Source organism: Zalophus californianus, chromosome 15, assembly GCF_009762305.2.
Source record: "Zalophus californianus isolate mZalCal1 chromosome 15, mZalCal1.pri.v2, whole genome shotgun sequence".
NCBI lineage: Eukaryota > Metazoa > Chordata > Mammalia > Carnivora > Otariidae > Zalophus > Zalophus californianus.
The window spans coordinates 60,047,509-60,060,521 of record NC_045609.1 but is presented as its reverse complement, the minus strand read 5'-3'; the positions used below and the strand labels follow the sequence as shown (position 1 = coordinate 60,060,521).

General features: G+C 48.3%; 1 protein-coding gene across 7 annotated transcripts in view; it reads right to left on the bottom strand.

Annotated features, from left to right (window-relative positions):
• Positions 1-13,013, bottom strand: part of PAX2 (paired box 2) — a 77,338-nt gene that overhangs the window by 20,963 nt on the left and 43,362 nt on the right. The gene's annotated exons all lie outside the window — the stretch shown is intronic.

The window sequence follows — 13,013 nt, the reverse complement described above, 5'->3', positions numbered from 1 at the left end:
TCTCTGTCTCTCTCTGAATGTCTACCCCCGGAAGCTGGGTCCACACCAGCCACAGCGTGGCTACTCCTTGGCTTCCTTCAGCCCAAGACCCACTGAGGAGCCTTGGGCCTGGGGCCAGCCCACGCTGTAGGCCTCAGGGTGTTCCTCTGGGACTGTGATATATATCAGTTTATAGGTGATTATACGATATGATATAATCAATATTGCATTATATACAGTAACACCGTACAGTATCGTTCAGGAGACCATAGAAAATATTACATATTGATTAACCTCAACCTGCAGCCATCCTCTCTTCTGGCCTCCCAGATGGAGCATGGGGTCTGCTTTCCAAATGGGACCTGCTGTCTTCCCCCCCACCCCACTCTATTCTTCAGGAGGTGGGAAAGCAAAGAAAGTGTGTGTGTGTGTGTGTGTGTGTGTGTGTGTGTGTGTGTGTGTGTGTGAGAGAGAGAGAGAGAGAGAGAGAGAGAGAGAAATGAAGAGCAGGATCTAGTCTGAGCTGGATAGACAGACACAGGGGCAGCCTCCATGGTATTTCTATGTTCCCTGCATTCCTATGGACACAAAACTTGGTGGTTGTGTTTTTTACTGTGTAAGCCTCTGGAATGATTTTCTGTCTTAGAGACTGTGTGTGTCTCTCTTATATGAGTTGGGGTGTGGCATATTTAGTTTTTCCTTTTCTGTGGGTATTCTCTGTGTATATGCATTTGTACATGTCTGAACATCCAGATAAATATGTGTGTGTGTCTGTGTGAGTGACAGAGAGAGAGCTGTTCTCAAAGTGTGTGTGTGTGTGTGTGTGTACACGTGTGTGATTGCACGGGGAGCGTGAGCTCAGGTGCCCCATGTTTCTTCTGTGCCTGCTTTTCTTTCAAGGATGTGCTATCCTCCTAATTCCACCCCTTGTAGCTGTTTGCATATCCCATTGTGTCTACTCCTCCCCTGCTGGAGTCCTCCTACTTTTTAGGGAAGCCCTGCTGTCTTTGTGTGTGGTTAGTGCAGTGTCACCAATGGGTCCTGGGGAGGAAGGTGTGCATTTGTCTGGGAGCATGTGCTCATACGTTATGTGCATGGGTGTGTGCATATGTGTGGGAAGGCTCGTATCATGCCTCTGTGGGGATTTGTGTATAAGCCTGTGTGTGGCTTGGCTCAATCCTGTGTGTGTGTGTGTGTGTGTGTGTGTGTGTGTGTAGGGGCTGAACTGAAGCTTTGTCCTCAGGTCACTGGCTGGAGGAGTCTCTTTTCCTTCATTTATTCAGGGGCCCTTCAGATCTTGACAAATCTGTCACTCTAAATTTGCGAGAGATTATGGTGCTCTCTCCCCAGCCCGCAGAGAGGTGATATATGATATCTGCTGCCCCTATTGATTGCCTGATCTGGTGGCAGAGGCCGGCGAAATGAACTTGAAATGAACATCATGCCTCAACTCATTGTGCGTATAATACACTACTTAATCCCACATTTTTCAGCCGCTATGGAATTCAATTGATCAATCATGTTCCACTGATGGTACTGTTTTAGGGGTTATTGCTGCTCCCTCCGCTCACTGACCTTTTTATTTATTTATTTTTTTTGTATACTCAGGCCCTGGTGATAAGACAGGTTACAGAGGCGGCAATGAAAGGGGGGGGGAGGAAGGAAAGGCAAAGGGAAGCCTGCTTCGGAAGAGGTGGTGGCGGGAGGCAGGCAAAGGGAAGGAGAGGAGGAGGAAGGGCGTGGGGCTGGGGGAGAGAAAGAAGGTGCCGGAGGATCAGGGAAGCAAGGTGGTGTGATGAAAGCCTGCAGAGAACCCCAAGAGAGGCTACAGGAGGCTTGAGGAAACTCCCCAGAGGAGGAGGAAGGCAATGAGGAGGCAGGAAAGGCATCGGTAATGATGAGTGGCGAAGGAGCATAAAGAAAGTTGTGGGGGGTGGGGGCGCAGGGACAGGGAGCGGACAATGGCCCCACTGATGGGGACAGCAAGCTCTCGCAGGCTCTCTCTGGAGGAGGGGTGGCACCCTTCCTTCAGCTGGAGAAGGACAGAAGGGATGAAGGCAAGGGGAGAAGTGGTTGGGAGAAGTCTGGGGTCAGAGGTCCAAGAAGGAGAAGCCCAGGAAAGGAGGAAAGGAAGAGACAGAACGGGCAGAGGAAGAAGGCAAGATGCTCCTCATGCCGGAAGCCCGGGGAGGTGCTGGCTGGGGAGAAGGCACCTGAACAGGAAACCGGGGTGTCCAGCTAAACAAGGGCCTGGATGGGGGTGGGTTTGGAGGGTAGGGTGAGGAAGGGGAAAAAGAGAAGAGGAGCAGACACAAAAAGAGAACATGGAAGAAGAGACTAGAAGAAGAAAAGATGAAGCGGTGCTCAGCGCTGACCACTGGCAGGCACCTCCTGAGGATGATGGAGAGAGAGCGCTCCGGGTGGGACTTCCCAAGGGGAGACTCCCAGAGGTGACAGCAAGGAGAGGGATGGAACCGCACTAGGAGTCCACTGCTCCGCCCAGGGATCCAAGTCTCGCTGGCAGAGCTGGGCCAAAACAGAGGAGGAGGCAGAAACACGTCTTGATCGAGGTTTCAGAGTGAGTGGGGAAGGAAATGTGTGAGTAATTAGATAGCATCCTTCTCCAAGAAGATTACTGACCCAACAGAGACAGCTCCCTTGTGCCAAGGAGCCAGGCCATGAGTTCCCTGTGGGCAGAGACCATGACTGAATGCATCTCTGTGGTTCCAGTGCTGAGCATGGACATGGGCATAGAGTAGGTGTTTGATGAGTGACTGAATGAATGACTGACCCAGACCCCTGGCCGAAGATCTCTGGACTGGCCACCTGACTGGCTTGGCACCCCAGAACACCCAATCACCTATAAGGCAAGACTCATGCATCCCTAGCAATCAAAGGATGTGGGAAGATCCACAGCAGCTCCCTAGGCAGACTTATGCCCCTTCTCCACTCACCCCTACTGCTGGTGAGCTCCTAACAGCATCACTCTCAGCAACACCACCCTGCCCACCTATAGTGCCTTTGCTCATGGGACAGAGAATACCGTCTTCCCAGTTAAGAGCAACACTTGATCGGGGAGCTACAGAACCACCATCCAAAGAAGGCAGCGGAGGTCACTTGAGAACAGGGACCAGAGACAGCCTCTAAACTGGACTCCCCACACCAAGGCCTTGTCACAGACAGCAGGGGTGGGATAAAATGGGTCTATTGGCCCGTGGTGGGAGCTGGTTCCCGAGAAGTCCTTTCCTAAATGACGGGAGGGAGGAGGCCCTCGGCCTTTATCTTGATGAGATAAGCCAACCCCTTGTCAGGGTTCCCAGAAGAGGGCTGGAGTGTGGTGGCCACGTGTCCTGGGTTTTGTGGAACAATTCTGATTTTTTAATTCTCTTTCCCACTGCCAGGCCATATTTTTAGATTAAGGCTGGAAAATGTGTTTGCTGTTAAGTTTAGTAAGACCTCACCCTGCACCCTGCCAGAGTGAGGAAGGGACCGTGTGCTAGTCAGTCTCCATGTGTGGAAGATTCAGCCCTGTTCTACTACTGTCCCCAGCCATCAGCCCTTAGCAGCTTACAGTACTCAGCTTATTACATGCCACTGAATCCTCCCCACAACACTGTGAGGTCAGGACTGTGATACCTATGTGAAAGAGAGGGAAACTGAGGCAAAGAGACGTTAAGTTGCTTAGCTAAGGCTAGGCGGCTGGTTAGTGACAGTCAGGATTTGCAGGTCTGCTTGACCTAGAGCCTACCCACTACATCATTTCACTCTGCTGCCTGGGTCCCAAACCCAGGGGCTCAGCTGGGGACCACATGACTCCATCTGGGGCATGGTCTTCCTCCTAGCACCCCCCTTCTCTGCCTTGCACCCTCCCTACACTGAAGGCACAGCCTACGGCCCTGAGCTGGCTGAGCACAGACTGTTTGAAAATGACTAAGAGACACTTGGCCCAAATTTCCCATTTTACAGTAAGAAAAACTAGAAGGGGTGAGCAGTGAAGGGGGCGGGGTGGTGACCAGTCCTAGGTCACACAACTAGGTGGTAGGGCTCTCAGGACTGGAGCCCATTCCAGGTGTTTTGTCCACTACAGCAAAAGCACTCTCAAGGAAAGTGAGCTACTACAAGTTCTTTTTGGAATAAGGCAGGATGTAAATAAATTTATTAAATTAAACAAACTGCTGAGCTAAAACTTTGATGAATATTTTTCTTTCAGGGGAACAAAGGCTCATATTGTCTTCTCCTCTGACTGCTTCCTATTTGCTGAGCAGTTAACAGAAAGCTTTCACAAACCTTAGGTTATCTGGGCTTCCTAACCACTCTCCAAAGGAGGTAGGGATGATGATCCCCTTTTTACAGGTGAGGAAACGGCTCAGAGTAAACAAAGTGTAGATTAAATAAGGATAGGTGGCTAGCTCAAGGGCATGTCCAGCAGGGAGCCTGGCACCGGGAAGGTGCTCCGTGGACAGCTGAGGACAGAAGAACAATGGGCTGCAGGAGCTGCCTGCCCAGCCAACGTTCAGAGCGTGGGCTCCAGCAGCTATGCCTGGTCTCCATGGGGACAAAGACAACTGCAAGACCAAAGATCATCTTGACTGGAAGGAGCGCCACTGACATGGTTAATAAAGGTTACCTTCAGGGGCGCCTGGGTGGCTCAGTTGGTTAAGCGACTGCCTTTGGCTCAGGTCATGATCCTGGAGTCCTGGGATCCAGTCCCACATCGGGCTCCCTGCTCAGCGGGGAGTCTGCTTCTCCCTCTGACCCTCTTCCCTCTCGTACGCTCTCTCTCTCTCTCTCTCTCTCTCATTCTCTCTCTCAAATAAATAAATAAAATCTTAAAAAAAAATAAAGGTTACCTTCAGATCATGAGAAAATTATTTTCTTCTCATCTAAGTTTTTCCATATTGTCCAGGCTTTGTACAATGAGCATGTACCACTTCTAGAATTGTTAATAAAAATGTCTTTTACTCCTCAGCGAAAGGATCTGATCTCCTCACTCACTTAGCCTTGTCACTCCCCATCTATTCTGGGCGTCCTGGGGGCAGAGCCCTACCTTCCACCCTTCTGATTCCAGGCCAGACCAATCATGAATAGTGTTGTCCAGTGAGAGCTCAGCAGCTTGGGCAGGAGGGAAGCCACTGAATACCAGGTCTTAGGGATGAGGGCTAGTCACAGAAGTGTTCTGTCCTCCTGTGGGATGACTTTCTACCTGAATTCTCAAAGTAGTCACTGTGAGGGTCAAGAGAAATTCTTGTGCACTGACCAAAAGGTAGGTGGGGTGATGATTAGAGACAGAATGAAATAATGCCATTTCCTTGGTCAGAAAGCACCCAAGGCTCATCAAAGTCCATAAAATCAAGGTGGGATGAACAAGGGCTATCCCCCAAGTCCCAAGAAGTAGGAATTAGGCATTTGAGAGGAATCCTTTTAAAGTACAGGAAAGAACTATGCTAACTTCAATTTTCTAAGCCCCAGTACACATATCTACCTATGGGGAAACCAACAACATTAGAGCTTTTACATATACTCATTGAATCCACTCAACTTTACGAGGTACTTCTCACTTTTCAGATGAGAGGCAAAATTATTTGTTCAACATTATCCAACTACTAAGCAGCAAAGCCTGGATTTGAACTCAGGATGTCTGACCCCAAAGCCTTCTCCAGGCTACCAAATTTGCCTTTCGTGTCAAAGATCATCATCATCATCATCATTTATGGACACTATGTACTAGGCAGGCTTGAGGTGTATTAGTTCAATTTTACAAATGAGGGAACAAGCTGAGGGAGAGTAAAAATAAGTGTGCAGGATCACACAGCAGAGGGGAAGCAGTCTGGGGGAAAGTTGGTCTTACTTCATCCGAAGACAGAAAATGACCCAAAAGAGCGATAGAGGGAGAAGAGAGAAAAGCAGGGAGGAAGTAGGAACAGTGCTCCCAGACTTCAGCCCCAGGGGGCCGACGGCTGAAGGGGCAGGGGCTGGCTGTGGTTGGGGTGGGGGGCTCAGGCTAACGTGGGCTCCATGGTGTCTGCCCCCCCTGCCCCGGCCTCCTCTGACACTACCTTCCCTCTCTGCGGGGTTCACCCCCAGCTGCCAGTTGTTGCAGTTTCAAACTCAATTGTTCTCCTCGGTACTGAGGCAAATGGAGTCATTAATTACCTTCTATCGGCTGGGCTGAGTTCAGAATGCGATCAATATCCCCGCTTGTCATTCAGGGCAGCCCGCCGGTGCAGCCCGGCCCCACCCCCACGCGCCGCCCGCCCCTCCCCCCTCCCCTCGGAGCGAGCCGGCCTCCCGGGTTGCCCCTCGGGAAGGAGTAGGGATTGGAGCCATGGGGAGGGGACAGCGTGGAGGGGAGTGAGGAGAGAATGGGAGCAAAGGGGACAGAAGGGAGGAAGGGAGGAAGGAAGGAAGAGGGGAAGCTTGGGGGAAAGGAGAGAGAGAGACAGGAAAAGGAAGAGAGGAGAGAGGCCTGTTGCCCTGTGCTGGGAAGGGCTGCAAGGGCCAGGCTGGAGACTGTGCTGGTGGGAACACGGTTTGTCCAAAGAGATGGCATGACATTCCCCGTCGCCTCCCATCCTTAAACTGGACAACCTTCGAGTCTGCCGTGGCCAAGCCAAGCTCAAGAGGAGGGCATAAAGCAGCCCTTGGAAACATGGCCCAAAGTTTAGGCTCTGAGCAAGACTAGGTTCTGCCTGGCCTTCTAGCCTTCACAGACCACCTGCTCTCCTTGACCAAGCTCAGCTTCTAAACACTCAGTGAGTTCATGGTAGGGGGAAAAGTGGGGGTGGTGCCTGGCCTGCCTGACCTCAGTCTTTCTGTGCCCATTTACACACCCATGTGCCTCTAGGGACACTAAACCGCATTAGTGATCTAGTAACGTAACACTGGACTAGGAGTGACATCTGAGTTGAAATCCTGGTTTTGTCGCTCACGTGCTACATGGCCTTGGCCAAGTCCCGTGAGCTTTTCTGGATTGAGTTTCCTCAAAGTTACACCAGGGGGTGGCTAGTTCCTCCCTCAGCAGTATTAATTTCTTCTTTCTCTGTGTTCCAGCAGCCATCTAGCCAAACCTCTATTGTAGAAATAATAATAATAACTGAAATCGATCCAGTTCCTATTACAATAGCAGACACTATGTGTAACATATAGACACTGACTTAATCCTTACAATAACAGCAACTAACATTAAGTGCTTACTATATATTAGGTACTCATCTAAGAATTGTACATATATTCACTCATTTAATTATTACCAGAACTTAAGCAGGAAGTTTCTATTATTATCCCCATTTTGTAGGTGAGGAAATGGATGTGCAGAGGTTCCAGAACTTTCCTAAGGTTACGCAGCTAACAAGTGATACAAGAGGCAGAAGCAAACACAGGCAATTTGCCTGTGGCAGCTTGAGTTTGTAACCTGGAGAAACCAAGGAATGGAAAGGTTAGGTAACTTATCCCAAATTACCTACTATAGCCAGTAAGTGGCAGAGCCAAATTTAGAATCTGTATGTATCATAGTTTTTGTTTGTTTTCTCCACTAAACTGTGACTATTTTGAAGGCAGGGACCCATCTTTTTCATCTTTGTAAATCTAGCATAGGGCCCGAGGTGATAAAAAAAAAAAAATGTTGGCTGATTCGTTTAACAGAATTCTAGAAGCAAAGGTTGAGAAATTCTTAACTTGCTTTGCTCAACAGTTTACCTTTTAGAAGAAAAAAGAAGCAACAAAGTAAATTGCTACTCTGAATTCAGTGTCATTGCATTTTACAGCTGCAAATTGTCACAGAGATCATTTAATCGGATTCCCTCTTAGAGACAAAAAGAAAAAAAAGGCTCAGAAAGGTTGAGTAATTTTCCCATGTCACACAGCTGGTCATCTTTAAGATGGGAAATGAGGTTCTCAATGCCCAATGCCCTTTTCACTATTCCAAGCTGCTTAATTCTGACCAAGAAACAAAAACCGATAAAAGGGAAGTGATGGGGATCTGGGGAGAAAGCAAGCATGTCTAGAGTTGACAGTAGCCAAGGAAGGAGGCATTGGACAGAATCCAACTTAAGGAAAGCAAACTGCTACATGGGGAGGGAAAGAACAGTCGTGTGATGGCAAGAGATTCTACAAGGGAGTATAATTCCGTAAGGACAGGGTGCTCTAAAAATGAAATTCCACCTCTACAAGCTCAAATAACCAACCAGACAAAGTAAAAGGCCTGGAGTGGGGGAGGGGTTGAAAGAGAAGGACATTTAAGGAAAGGCATTGTTGTTGCACACGGATAAGCTTTAAAATATGATGAGCCTAGATTTTAAAAGGACATGTACACCGAACAGTGGAAGATTATGCAGCCATTAAAAAATCATGTTTTCAAAGAATATTTAATGATATGTGAAAATGGTCCTATATAATGTTAAGTGAAAATAGCAAGACACAAGCTGTATATGCAGTATCATTCCAATTTTGATAAAAAATTATATATGCGCAGAAGGAAAAAAAAGACTGTAAAGAATATACCAAATTCTAACAGCGGTTATCTCTTGGTGATGAGATTATGCGTGATTTTTTTAAAAAATTTACTGTATATTCCAAATATCTTCCAATGAGCATGTATGACACTTATTATCAGCCAAAAGTTATTTTTCCCTCTCTTAAAAAGGACACACAACAGATGGAAGGAGAGGACCATAACCAAGGATGGATATGAGAGTAGCATGAACCTGTCAGGAAGACAAAAGCTCAGAACAAGCTGAGACAACAGAAAAGGGCCTTTGTAGCTATGTTTGAAGAAAGAACAAAAAGGAAGGCAGGTTTAGGTTCAATACTTGGGAAGGTGAGTAAGACTGAGGAGAAAAAGGGAAAGAAGGCAGAACCTCTCAACCCTCTCTCCCTCGGCTTGCCTTTGTCTTCTCCATCAAAGAAAAGAATCTTCAAAATGGGACCATCAGGAGTCGCCCAGGTCAGGAGGGGGCCAGGCAGGTAACTCATATCTATTCCGATTTACTTAACTTTCCCCAGCCCAGATAATTCATCTACCAGGACCCTGGAGGAGAGAGTAGATAGGATCCTAAATTTTTTGTTGATAATCCTTGAGAAGTCACATTAAAGGGTGAGGCAGTGACAAAGCCCAATGCCATCTTCCCCGCAAAAGGGGGATTTTGCAAATAATGCTCTAATAAATTTAATGCTAGGGTCAGGAAATCTTTTAGAAGAAATTGTTACACAGTTAATTTGTGGGCCCCAGGAAAGAACATGTTGCTACAAGTTGTGGCACATGAATTAGCTATCAATGCTTAGATCAAACGCTGACCCCACCAAAACCTCCTTAATTGCCCTGGTTGGAAGCAACTGTGCGCGCGCTCTCTCTCTTTTTAAAACATTTATCAGAGCACTTTTTACCTTGATCATAGCATCAATCACATTCTGCTAGTATAATGATGTGTACATTTATCTCCCTACTAGATTAGAAGCTTCTTGCAGTCAAGAACTGCATTTTATTTACTTTTGTGAATCAGTCCCGCCATGTTTTATATATAGCAGGCACTCAATCTGCTCATCAACTTAAGTTGCATTTTTTTATTAAGGAAATGCTGTGGATGTGGTGAATGTTAACATTTCACAAAGAATCCCCTTCCTAATTTTATGGACAAGATGAAGAAAAGTGAAATGGCTGATGGCTGCTGGGCTCAATAGTACCCAAAGCATTTGTTTACTGCAACCAGGAGGGAGGTTTCCACTGGCGGGCACTGTCTCTCCTTTATTGTAAAGGCAAATAATTCCTTTTTTCAAGATTGTGTTTATTTATTTGAGAGAGAGAGCACAGAGGGAAACGGGGAGGGAGAAGCAGACTCCCCGCTAAAGAGAGAGACTGATGTGGAGCTCAATCCCAGGACCCTGAGATCATGACCTGAGCCGAAGGCAGACGCCTAACTGACTGAGCCACCCAGGCATTTTTTACTCTTGTAAAAAAACCCTGCTGGGATGATGCTACAGAAGACATCCTTATGAGCTTAATCAGGTGGAATTAAGAGCCCAAACCAACAAGATGAAATTCAACATGGATAAATGGAATGCCCTATGTTTAGGTTAAAAAAAATCAATTATACAAGTGCACAGTGGGGTAGACCTGGCTTGATAGCAATTGATGTGAAAAAGATCTCGAGGTTTTCGTTGACCACGAACTCAATATGATCTTGAGTTTGACAGAGCTAATAAAAAAAAATCGAATGTAATCTTAGGCTACATTATGGATGCAGAATCTCCAGATGGAGACTGGCAATGGGTCTACTGTTCTTGGCATTGGCTAGACTGTCTCTAGAGTTCAGTGTGCACGTAGGAGAGACTTTAACTGTCAAGAATGAATTCAGAGATGGGTAACCAGGACAGTGGGAAACCTTCCTCCAGTGCAGGGACCACATCGTGTGAGAAACTAAAATCCACCTGGGGCCACGTGGGATGAATGGAAAGAAGGGAGGAAGGTAGGGAGAGAAGAGGGGGCGTCAAAGGGAGATCCTCACCATCACTTTAAGTGGTGAATATTGTTGTCTCTATTTCAAAGATGAGGAACCTGAGATTCAGAGAGATCATGTAAATAGCCAAAGGTCCCACAGCCAGTAAGGAGTGCAGATGGACCCCACATCCGGACATTTGGATTCCAAGGTTTTTCCCTCAACACTAGCCTGACTCAGTATAAAGGCAGTGCTGCTAACAATGACAACTGTCCATGTATGGCCTATGTCCCATGGCCTGTCAGGCAGCACTGCAGGAAGGGAGAGTTCTATGTGAGTGGCACATAAGACCAGACGACCCTTAAGAATCGGAGCCTTTGCCTTGTCACCACCCTTAGCCCAGCCACTGGTCTCCTTCCACATGGGAGGGGGCTCTGGAGACAGTCTCTCTGCATCTTAGCTACTCCAGGGCTCAAGTCCCATCTCCTGCTTGCTCTTCTAGCCACGTCCCTGGATTCCTATTGAATGCTCAGCCACGTGGTTCAGTGTTTAATTAATAGCTTATTGTCTGATGTGTGATAGTCTTGTCTCCCCCAGTAGATTATAAATTCCTGGAGACCCACGTCCTGGTTATTTGTTCCTCTCATACATCCCAACACATTGGGCACTTGGGCCCACAATGATAGAAAGCTCTCCAAAGACATAAGTTTTCTCAATATTCCACTATTTACACACCAAAGCAAAATCATAGACTCTCAGCTCTCTGAATGGTTTATAGGAAATCTGCCCGAGGACAGAGGCATGACCTGAACGATCATTTAGGGCCCTCATACTTCCTCACCAAACAGTAGAGGAGAGACCTAGAACTCCAGAGAATTATACCAGGACAGTTACTTTCCGCATTCTGAAAAAGTTCGTCCCCCCCTCCTCCCCAAACCCCCCAGTTACCTGTAGCAAAGAAGGGCATGAGCACCCACGGCCAACACACAGCCCGAGTGAGCGCATGTGACCCATCTATGAAGTAGGAGCAGTTGAGCAGGTAGAGATGAAGCTGGAGGGAAGGGAAGACCAGAGGCAATGACGGGAGGGGAGCAAACAGGTAGTGGAGAGAGAATCGAACTGCACAGAGGAAGGGGAGGAGTGAGCCCTGGGTGGGTGTGGGTGAATTCCCCAGAGTGATCAACTTTCCTGCTTGAGAGTGGGCACCGTGCCTTCCTGCTGGCCACCTGGCAGAGGCTAGGGCTCCGGGCTCCCCAGTGGGGCCACCGACCACCCACCACCGGTGGGGAAGGAGCATCTGTCTGTGTGGGGACGGAGTCTTCCTTCCGACCTATGTGGGCTCTCAGGGAGGGGCTGGGGCCTGCTGCCTGGTGCTGGGTTCCAGCTGGGGCCAGGACCAGTTAGAAACCTCTCTGGAGCCAAGAGGGAAGGGGGCTTTGTTAGCTCAAAGGACACAAGCAAGGCGAAAAATTACATACCAGGCCGCCCTAAGTATGCTTGTTTAGAGAAACTGCTTGCATTTATGAAGTCTTTGGTGCGGAAAGCAGGGTTGCAAATGACTGCATCAGAGCGACAGTAAAGGCCATTAATTTCCTGTTATGTTTTCCTGTGTTGGGGGCTTTATTAATTTAATTTTACACTGTCGAACAACAGCGAGAGCTGACACTGCCACACCGCCACGGCTGGGGTTTTCTTTTTGTGTGTGTAGCAAGGCTTTGCCTGACATGCAAATCAACGCTATTACCGGAACCAATAAAGATGCGTGGTGGGAAGAGGGGAGGGATGAGGAGAGGGAGGGAGGGGAGGAGGGAGGGGAAAGGAGAGAGAAAGGGCGAAAGCCATCCTTGACCAGTTTCTGTCTCCCTCCATGCCTGGCATCTCCTGGCTTCCAGAGCATCCTCCACAATCAGCAATTTCTGCCCATCCTTCACTTTCCCTTCGACTCTTCTTCCCTTGACTGTCTGTCTTCAGATGACTCCACCTCTGCTGTCCTCCTCTGTCCCAGCTCCTGGCGGGACAGGGACACAAAATTCCCGGGGAGAGGAGGGAGACAGACTTCCCCTCCCCACATCCCATCCCCAGCTGAGGCATGTCACCGGAGCACGGGGGCAAGGGGCACGCCAACCCACACTCCCCTTTCCTCCAAAGTCAAGGATTCTGGCCCATTTACATGTGATTAGTGTATGCACACGTGAACCCCTAGAAGGGCAGATATCCCACCTTGCTTATAAGTCCCTCTGAGAGCGCCCAGATCCTTAACCTTGTCAACCATTCATTTCCTTTGAATTCCCAGGAAAAAAAAAATACTGTCTCTTTTCTCCCTAAGAGATTCCAGCAGCTGTCTTCAGTAGTTACAGGGTATCCAGTTGGCCTAGACCATGATACCAGAGAAAGGAATCCCAGAGTCAGAAAAAAGGCAGTTTCCTGGGAGGCCGCATTCTGATCCCTTTGACTACTTATGCCTCACAACAACCACCCCAAGACCGTCCGCACTGCCCCTCACACAGAGCAGCTTCCACAGGCTGGCTGCCCCAGGGGTCCATGCTGCCTTCTGTCCAGCTTGCCACGCCACCAATCTGCCCGGGGCGGGGGGAGGCACACTGC